We start from the raw sequence: 9,268 nt of genomic DNA on the forward strand, positions 1-9,268 counted from the left end.
AAACCATGTTTACATTCCATTATATTATACACAAACATTCATAATTCATACACAAGTAACTAATTCATTAAACTATACATTCACAAATTCATTACAATCCATACACAAACAATCAAATTTACTATCCAAATCCATACAAACTAACACAATAAACTATCCAATAACGATACATAAATTTAAAGATATACAAATCATGTCCATAATCTACTACAAAGATATACAAATAGAATCCTATAAAATCGACTACCAAATTTTGTAGAAAGTAAAAAAAATGATAGATTATTATCAAAATCATGCAAGAAAAATTAATTCAAAAATTAATAAAGACAAAATACAATAAAAACATAAATGTATAACTAATTTTACAAGTAAAAAAATACCTAAATAATATTTTGGATATCTAATAGTGGTGATATATAGACCAATGAATTATCCTGAGGAAATGTAATACAATTAGAGATCAGCATATTATAACATCAAAACCGAATAAATATATTTGTATGTTTTATGAGTGATAAAAAAAACTAAGTTGCAGTTAAACATACCTCATAAAAATGCAACTCAGTAAGGTCCTGTGGGTCTTAAGTCTCATGAGACTCGAAATGATGATGTAATTGGTAAATTAAGTAATGACTGCTTCCATCTCGACCAAGATAGAATTATCTCTCACTTCTCGATTGGTCATCCTCTGCTCCACTGTTACCACTTGATCCTTCAGTTCTTGATTTTCTTATTTAAGCAACTACAACTCAGTAGAAAAAGAACTAGGATAAGGCATCCTCAAACAATCAAATGCAGCTTTAGCTTGGGAGCCAAGGTCGTAGAGGGTGGAGTTCTTTGTTCTTCCACCAATAATATCATAATAAATATCATTTCTCACCACTATGGATAGAGCCTGTGACTCTCCTCCCTCTACTAGTGGTGCAGATGTCTAGGCCACTCTATTAGTCATTTCCTCCTGTGTGAAGAAAAGTATATGATTAATATCTGGTACATAATTACTAAAGCTAATCATTGTTAATAGTTATATGTAATAAAGTTAATATTCGTATGTCTATGGTCCAAGATCGAGAATCGACAAATATTATATCACTTTCCTTGTAAGTCTTGTTAAATATCTCCCAACAACTGGGAGGTCTCTATAGAGTATGTTCTTGCATACAAAAAAAGTAGCATCAAATTTATACAAATTTGAATTAAAATTTTCTTATATAACTTTAAATTAAACTCACTAAATTTGGACATGCTCTACAATAGACTTGGATCTGGAAGTATAGCCTACTGGCTCTATATTCCTATTTGATAGAGCAATTGCAAAATTTAACCTCAACCTATCTACAACCCAGGTGGCAGTCCATGAAGTTAGATCTCTTCTGATACATGATTTGGCCTCATGCCCTTCTTTCTCAAATTGTATAAGAAGTCCTTGTACAATCTTACACAATAAATATTTTAAATTTCTATAAATTAAACCTCCTATCTTGTCTCCCATGTATATTTTTTCTATAATAATAAGTTAAAAATTAGTATGCTAAAGGATAAATTTATGATACAATACCAAACATATTCAATTTACTTACTAGAAATTCCTAATAATAGAAATCCTTCATCTCCTAATCTACATGCCTCCATATAGTACCAAAAACACAGACTCACTTTTAAATTTTTTGCTTATGTACGTCAATACCTAATGCCCATCTGGAGTAAAATTGTATGAAAAAATATTAAGGTATGAGAAATATGTTATAAATAAAGTCATATGTGAATTTGAATTACTAATAACAAAATACTTATGACTCCCCAACAACCCTCAACACTGTATGGCTAAGGGGTGTGACTACCTGGTTTGACATGCTAATATCTGTAAAATAACATTACAATCATATAATATTATTACTAACATCATGATATATGGAAAAAATAAGATGGAACCATAACTTACTTGATGAAAAATAATGCTAATATTTAATCATTATTATAATCTAAATCATGCACATTAATAGTTTCTAAGTTCTCGTCGCTAGACTATGCTAGTTCAACAAGCTCCTCACCGTTGGGCATCTTTCCATCATCTATCTTCTCGTAAGTAACATTAACATCTATAAATAATTGTGATGTGAATTGAAGTTGTGAATCAACTGAATGTCTCTCCACTTTATCTTTCAAAAATGTATCATGGTTTTGAGTAGTGATGGTGTTCAGCATTTCTATGGTTGAGCGAGACTTCATTTGATAAACAGGCAACCATTCACTATATCTTCTTCTCTTCGTAGGGTATTCAAGATAGAAAACTTAACCCTCTTGTACTGCGAAAATGAAAGGTTCAAACTTGTTGAACCTTTTATTTTCATTAACCTCAACTAAATTTTAGTTTGTGTATATTCTAGTCTACCATACATACCTTTTTATAGGTAATGTAGGATATTTAACCTCTATAATTTTGTCAAATCTACCATACTAATCAAAATTAATGTCACTATTCTCAATAGATCCTTTAATACAAATACCAGAATTATAGGTTAATATGTATGAATCTCGTTATGCCACATGGAATTTGAAGCTATTAACATAGTAACCAGAGTACACTATTATCTTACGGAGAGGTCTATGCAAGATTTATTATCCTAGAATCTTGCACATTTGATATTCTACGATCGTTCATCTATAAAAGTATTTATGATATAAATTAAGTGGAAATTTGATACAAATGCTTGCTTACCATAAATTAGGGGAAATTCTTCAACTAAATAGGCATTATATATTGACCCCTCAACTCTTGCTTTGTTATAAATATTATTCTTTAATTTTCTCAAAAATCATTCAAATGGATATATCTAATTGTACTATACATGACCAGCTATTGTGCCTCGTAAGGTAGGTGAACTGGTAGATGTTCTATTGAATAAAAAACTTGGTGGGAAAATGCATTCAAGCTTACATAGTATGAGAGGAATGCCTATTTTTACATGAAGCATATCAACCATCATAATACACCTCATTGTCAAATATCTAAAAAATATACTCAATTCTGTGAGTGCTTGTCAAACATTTTGAGGAAGTAAGTTATAGAAAGCTATGGAATAAGTCTTTGCATGAATACATGACAAACATGACTTTTCATTCCAAACATCTTTAACTTGTTCATATCTACGTATTGAGCCACATTTGAGGCATACTCATATGGAAATTTGATTTCTTTCAACCAACTACATAAAACTTGCTTACCATCTTTGTACAATATATAAAAAGCCTTGGAAATTTATTGGTTGTTTCATCCTAATACAAATCTAGTCTGCTGACTAGTTCTTTTAATTCCTCACATGATTTTATGGTGTCTTTAGTTCTTCCAGGAACATTCATAACAGTGTTGAAGATATTAACGAAGAAATTTTTCTCAACATGCATCACACCTAAATTATGTTAAATGAGTAGGTACTTATAATATGGCAGCTCCCAAAAAATACTTCTTTTCTTCCAACCACACTAGTACTGCCAAACAATATATTCATTTATCTTATCAGAATTAGGTTGAGATACTGGTAGAAAATCCATGGATGTATATTTGGTCAATGATTTCTTTATTTAACTTGATGTTGACAGAAGTTTTCTAATTATAACATTCTTAATGAAATTTTTCTTATTTCTCCTTAAAGGGTATTCAACTAGAAAAAACTTACAGTGAATCAAACCAAGATACCTTCCCACTTCAAGGTAATGAAAATACATCAGACTTTATTATACAATGTGGGCATGCTAATTTACCAGTTGTGCTTCATCCCGACAATATTGAGTATGCTGAAAAATCACTGATCATCTATAATAAGGCAGCATGCAATGTAAAATTAGTTTTACTTGTAACATCAAAAGTCTCTGGGACTATGTTGCACTCCGCAAGTGTACGGAAATGTCGCAAGTAATATAAAAGATTATCGTATCCACAGGGACTGGAATAAGCACTAGAAATGTCTCAATGCGAATTAGCTAAACAACTATCCAATTGTTTCAAATGCAAAGTGAAGGTAAACAAATCTAATATAAAAGATCAACAAATAAGAGTTTAGTGTTTTGGGTTATGATAAAGGGAGATTCTAGGAGTTTCGGTTTCTTTGTAAGATTTCTCGAATATAATGGGTTCAACAATTCTTATCCCTCAATTGCCAAACACTTGTAGAAAGTTGCCGGTTTTCTCTTGTAATAGATAACCGGCTAAGGACTGAGAAATGTATCTAAATATGATCAATTAGACGTGAACCTATGTTGTCCTTACACAGAAGCGCACCTATTACTATGCCTTCCTCGGATATCAACATAGAAGCCTACAACTTATTAATCTATCAGGATACAAGAAACTAAGCACAAGATCCATCCTACTCTCTTAAATGTTCCTATTTCCTCTTCAAGATTATCTCTCAAACGTCCTTACACGGGCTTGCACCTGTCACGTGGATCCCTCGGATGATCGAGTGAGAGTTTATCATTACAAAGTCCACAAGAAATCCAAACAATCAATCAAGAATGAGAATTAAGCACAAATCACCATTAATCATTCAAGATCTAATTGATACAAGCAAGACAATGTCATTGAAACAAGAAAATGGCAAATCCATAAGAGATTACATCAATCCATCATACAAATACTCCCTTAATCCTAGAATACAAGATCTACTCCATGAATCGAGGAAGAATACCCGAAGAAATAAAAATTACAAGCATTTCTTAAATCCCCAATCCAAGAAACCAAGAAAAGGGGAAAAGAGAAAACTTATCTACGAAGAAGCCTCGCCTTCGGATCCAATCCTCGCTCCGGAATCGAAATCGTCAAGAACTCCCCTCGAATCACCCAGAAATCCTCCCAAGAATGGGAGGATACCACCAAATCTTGCCTTCTCCCAAAGGGGGGAGAGATCCTCTTTCAATTCATGAAGGAGGGTTTAAATAGAGCAGGAAATCGGGCGCCACACGGCCCCATGACACGGCCGTGTGAGATTCACACGGCCATGTCCAGTTCCTTCTCTGCCAAAGCTGCACGGCCGTGTGACTCACACGGCCAGGACGGCCACCACCTGCTTGGTCTCTGGAAACCTCACACGCCCGTGTAGATCTACACGGCCATATAAGGCATCTGCTCTAATTTCTTCAAATCAAGACATGACCGTGTGAGATTCACACGGCCATGTCCTCTTCCCTTCCTGTTAAAACAACACGGTCGTGTGTGGTACACGGCCTGATGCTCTCTCCCTTCAATTCCTTCCAAGCTTGCCCGAGGACGCATAATCTTCACCAATTTCGACTCCTGTGTACAGAAAATGCACAAAAAGCATATCTCCGAACCAAAAGAGTAAATATGCTAAAAGGAAAGCTGGAAGTATAAAAATGCATAGATCAAGCATGCTCAAAGTATTTAAATGTGCGTAAAAACATGCATAAAAGAGTATATAATCTACGTACATCACACCCCCAGACTTAAACCTTTGCTTGTCCTCAAGCAAAATGCTGCAGTCTAAATTCATATGTTCTACAACACATTCATAAAACCTAGTGCACTTTCCTAACTCTATCAAAAAGTTTCATTAACAAGCGTGATCATGGAAACAAGTAAAGTATGGTTCAAGCATAAGAATCTTGTGCACAGTGTAAAAGTAACTCAACACCCTTCAAGTTTCAATCCATGTCCTAGTCAAGTCGTCATCAAATTTGAATTCCTAATGTTTCCAGTGAAAGACAAGTAACCAGTGATAGGCACTTACTCACCATTCACTTGGTTCATATTTCTCAACTAACCCAAGGTCTCAAAGGTGTGCTCAATCTCAAGGGAAGCTAAGCAGTCATTTCCCCAGTAACCTAACTCGGTCTCAAAGGGGTGACTTGCTAGATTCCACTCATGACAACTGTTTTTTATATCCCTTATTTTTTTTTATTTTTTATTTTTATAAGTGTTTGCATTGTGCAAAACTTATTCACAAATGTACTTTTAGCACACATGTTGGGATATTTTGATTTTTCCAAATGAGCTTTAATGATTTGAGCCTCATCTAGTAACCAAAATGAAAGTTGAGAAATTACCATGGAAACCAAGTACTAAGCAAACAAGATGAATCATGACTATTTCAATGACATCAACTATTCAAGCATCAAGCACAAGTGTAGTGAAGATAAAATCCTTAAGGTTGAACCAAAACTAAAACTCATCACCATAAGATTCTTAGCTTATTAATGCTTCCCAAGATAGAAAAAAGAACTACACAAAGTTTACTACTAGCATCATTCGAACATCATGAATCAAGACAATAATCGTGCTAACATTTCACTTGGATCCAAGAAAGCATATAAGCGAAGATTTGATGTTCTCAATTTTTTTTTTTTTTTTTTTGCCATGATTATTTCAAAAACAAGCAAAATAAAGCAACAAGCAATGAAAATAAGAACCAACATGAAAAACTAACAAAAAACTAAAATCTGAAAACCAAACCATGACAGTACATGACACCCCCCCAGACTTAAACTTTTCATCGTCCCGATGAAATCAATATGGTGGAGGAGGTGGAAAATCAAGTAAATCAGGAAAGAAAGATGCAAAATCATTAACAAACCATTTAACTTCGTTTCTAAAAAAATTATGATACTCAAACAATTTATCAATATCATCCTGCACAAATCTCATAAAACCTCTAAGATCTTCATGAAATTCCATTTTAGCCTTATAAGCATTCATCATTTTAGAAATTTTATCACACAATTCTCTCTCACTCTTAAAACAATCTTGTAACTTTTTAAATAGTTCCTCCTCCATAAGCTTCTTATTCTCAAGAAATTCATTAGTTGAATCTAAATCACTATGAATATTCTTTAAAGCAGAATTAAGTTCTTGAAACATAAAACTATGAATCTCTTGGTTACCCTTAGAAACATTTCTTGGAGTAAAAGATGACAAAGCTCTAGATTGTTGTCTAGCTAACTTTAAACACCAATTCTCTTTATTATGAATTGTAGTAAAATCATGATTGGGCAATTTTAAAGGGAAACCATTTTTAATGAATAAACTAAATCCATGCTCTTCATGCTTAATCATTTTCATTGCTAAACATGAATTCAAATCCAATGTACAAGAACTCTCCACCACCTCTAATTCACTCAAATCACATCCTAATACTAAGGCCAATTGAGTAAGTAATCCCCCTAAAATAATAGGTGTGGTAGAATTCGATTTCCCTAATTTTGCCAAATGTTTAAGAAAGAAATAACCAGAATTAATTTGAACATTTTCGACCATTGCCCACAAACAATACAAATCTACAAGTCTTACTGATCCCTCTTTGTCCTCCCTTCCAAATATAGTGTTTTTCATGAATAAGTAAGCATATTTAAAAATAGGATTGATAATTTGGGAAACTCTAGAATTATGAGGATCAAATAGCGGTTGTTCAGAAATTTGTCGCCAAAAATGTGAATTGTCAAATTGGGGCAAAATCACACACACCTCATTCTTTGGCAATTCATAACAAGCATTAAAATCTCCCAACGTCCATTCATAACTTTCATCAAACAAACGAAATTTAAGCTTCCCCCCACCTTGAACATTATCAACCTCTATTGAGCTTAAAAATTCAAAAACAATTCTAGGATAAGTAGGATATTTTATGTTCACTAAACCACTCCATCCTATCCTTTCAAATAACCAAACCAAATCATCCTTAAACCTCAAAGTTTCTAAAGTTTCAACATCAAGAAACCTAGTGCCTAAAAGAGGTCGTTTACATAAAGAAGAATATCTATACCGTTGCTCATCACTAGAGAAAACAATACCAAAGTCATTAGAAATACCTTTAAAGCAAACATTCCTCTCCTTTCTTACAACCACCTTCTCCTTCCCTTTTCTTGTGGCCGAAATCTCCTCAATCACGTTTTCCATGGAAGAAAATCAAATCTCCTTAAGAAGAATGAGAAAGAAAAATTAGAAGAAGTAGTTTAAACCTTTAGAAATGGGAAAATAAGAAAGAGGAACGAGCGGCGGTACACGGCCGTGTACCGCCCACACCCTGTGCCCTAATTCCTTAAAAAGATGTGGATCAGGCCGTGTGATATCACACGGCCATATTCATTTCTCATCGCACGGCCGTGTCTGTGACACGGCCCCCTTCTCTTTCTTCTCTGGATTCCAGACACGCGTCGTGTCTGGAACACGGCCTAGAACTCTTTCTCCTCGGGATTCTTTACACGGTCGTGTTTGAGACACGGCCTAGACCTTTTTCTCCTCGGGAGATCCTACACGGCCGTGTCTGGATGACACGGCCCAAGCACTTCCCTTCTATGTCATGGCTTAACCTGAAAATAAAATTAAAAACAAGTAAAAACCAACAAAATGAATTTATACTAGCTAAAAGAATTCAATCTGGAGGGCGAGGTTCAGAAAAATACAACCTTTGTACCTCTTCTATTTTCGTACCATGAATATATTTTTTCAAACGTTGACCATTTACCTTAATTATCCCAAAATCTTTGTTCCAAATATCTACAGCTCCAAAAGGATAAACCTTCTTTACCTCATATGGACCCGTCCACCTTGACTTAAGCTTCCCAGGAAAAAGTTTTAATTTTGAATTGAACAACAAAACCAAATCTCCTACATTAAAGTCTTTACGAAGAATGTGCTGATCGTGCCATTTCTTCGTCCTTTCTTTGTAAGATTTAGCATGCTCATATGCATCCATCCTTAATTCATCAAGTTCGTTCAACTGAAGCTTCCTTTTCTCCCCTGCTTCCTTTAAATCCATATTCAAATTTACAATTGCCCAATAAGCCTTATGTTCTAGTTCAATTGGAAGATGGCAAGGCTTACCATAAACTAATCGAAATGGGATCATCCCAATAGGAGTTTTATAAGCAGTTCGATATGCCCATAAAGCATCATCTAATCTCAATGCCCAATCCTTTCTTGAAGTGGATACAGTCTTTTCCAATATGGACTTAATTTCCCGGTTAGATATCTCAGCTTGCCCATTAGTTTGAGGATGATAAGGTGTTGCTACTTTATGCTTCACTTCATATCTTCTAAGTAAGTTTTCAAACTGTTTCTCTATAAAATGTGATCCTCCATCACTAATGACTGCCTTTGGCACCCCAAATCTTGGAAAGATAATACTCCTAAATAATTTGATAACTGTTTTCGCATCGCACATAGGGGATGCCACAGCTTCTACCCATTTGGACACATAATCTACCACCACAAGAATATACCTATTCCCATATGAAAGAGGGAAAGGTCCCATGA

This window comes from Zingiber officinale, chromosome 4B, assembly GCF_018446385.1.
Source record: "Zingiber officinale cultivar Zhangliang chromosome 4B, Zo_v1.1, whole genome shotgun sequence".
Classification (NCBI taxonomy): domain Eukaryota; kingdom Viridiplantae; phylum Streptophyta; class Magnoliopsida; order Zingiberales; family Zingiberaceae; genus Zingiber; species Zingiber officinale.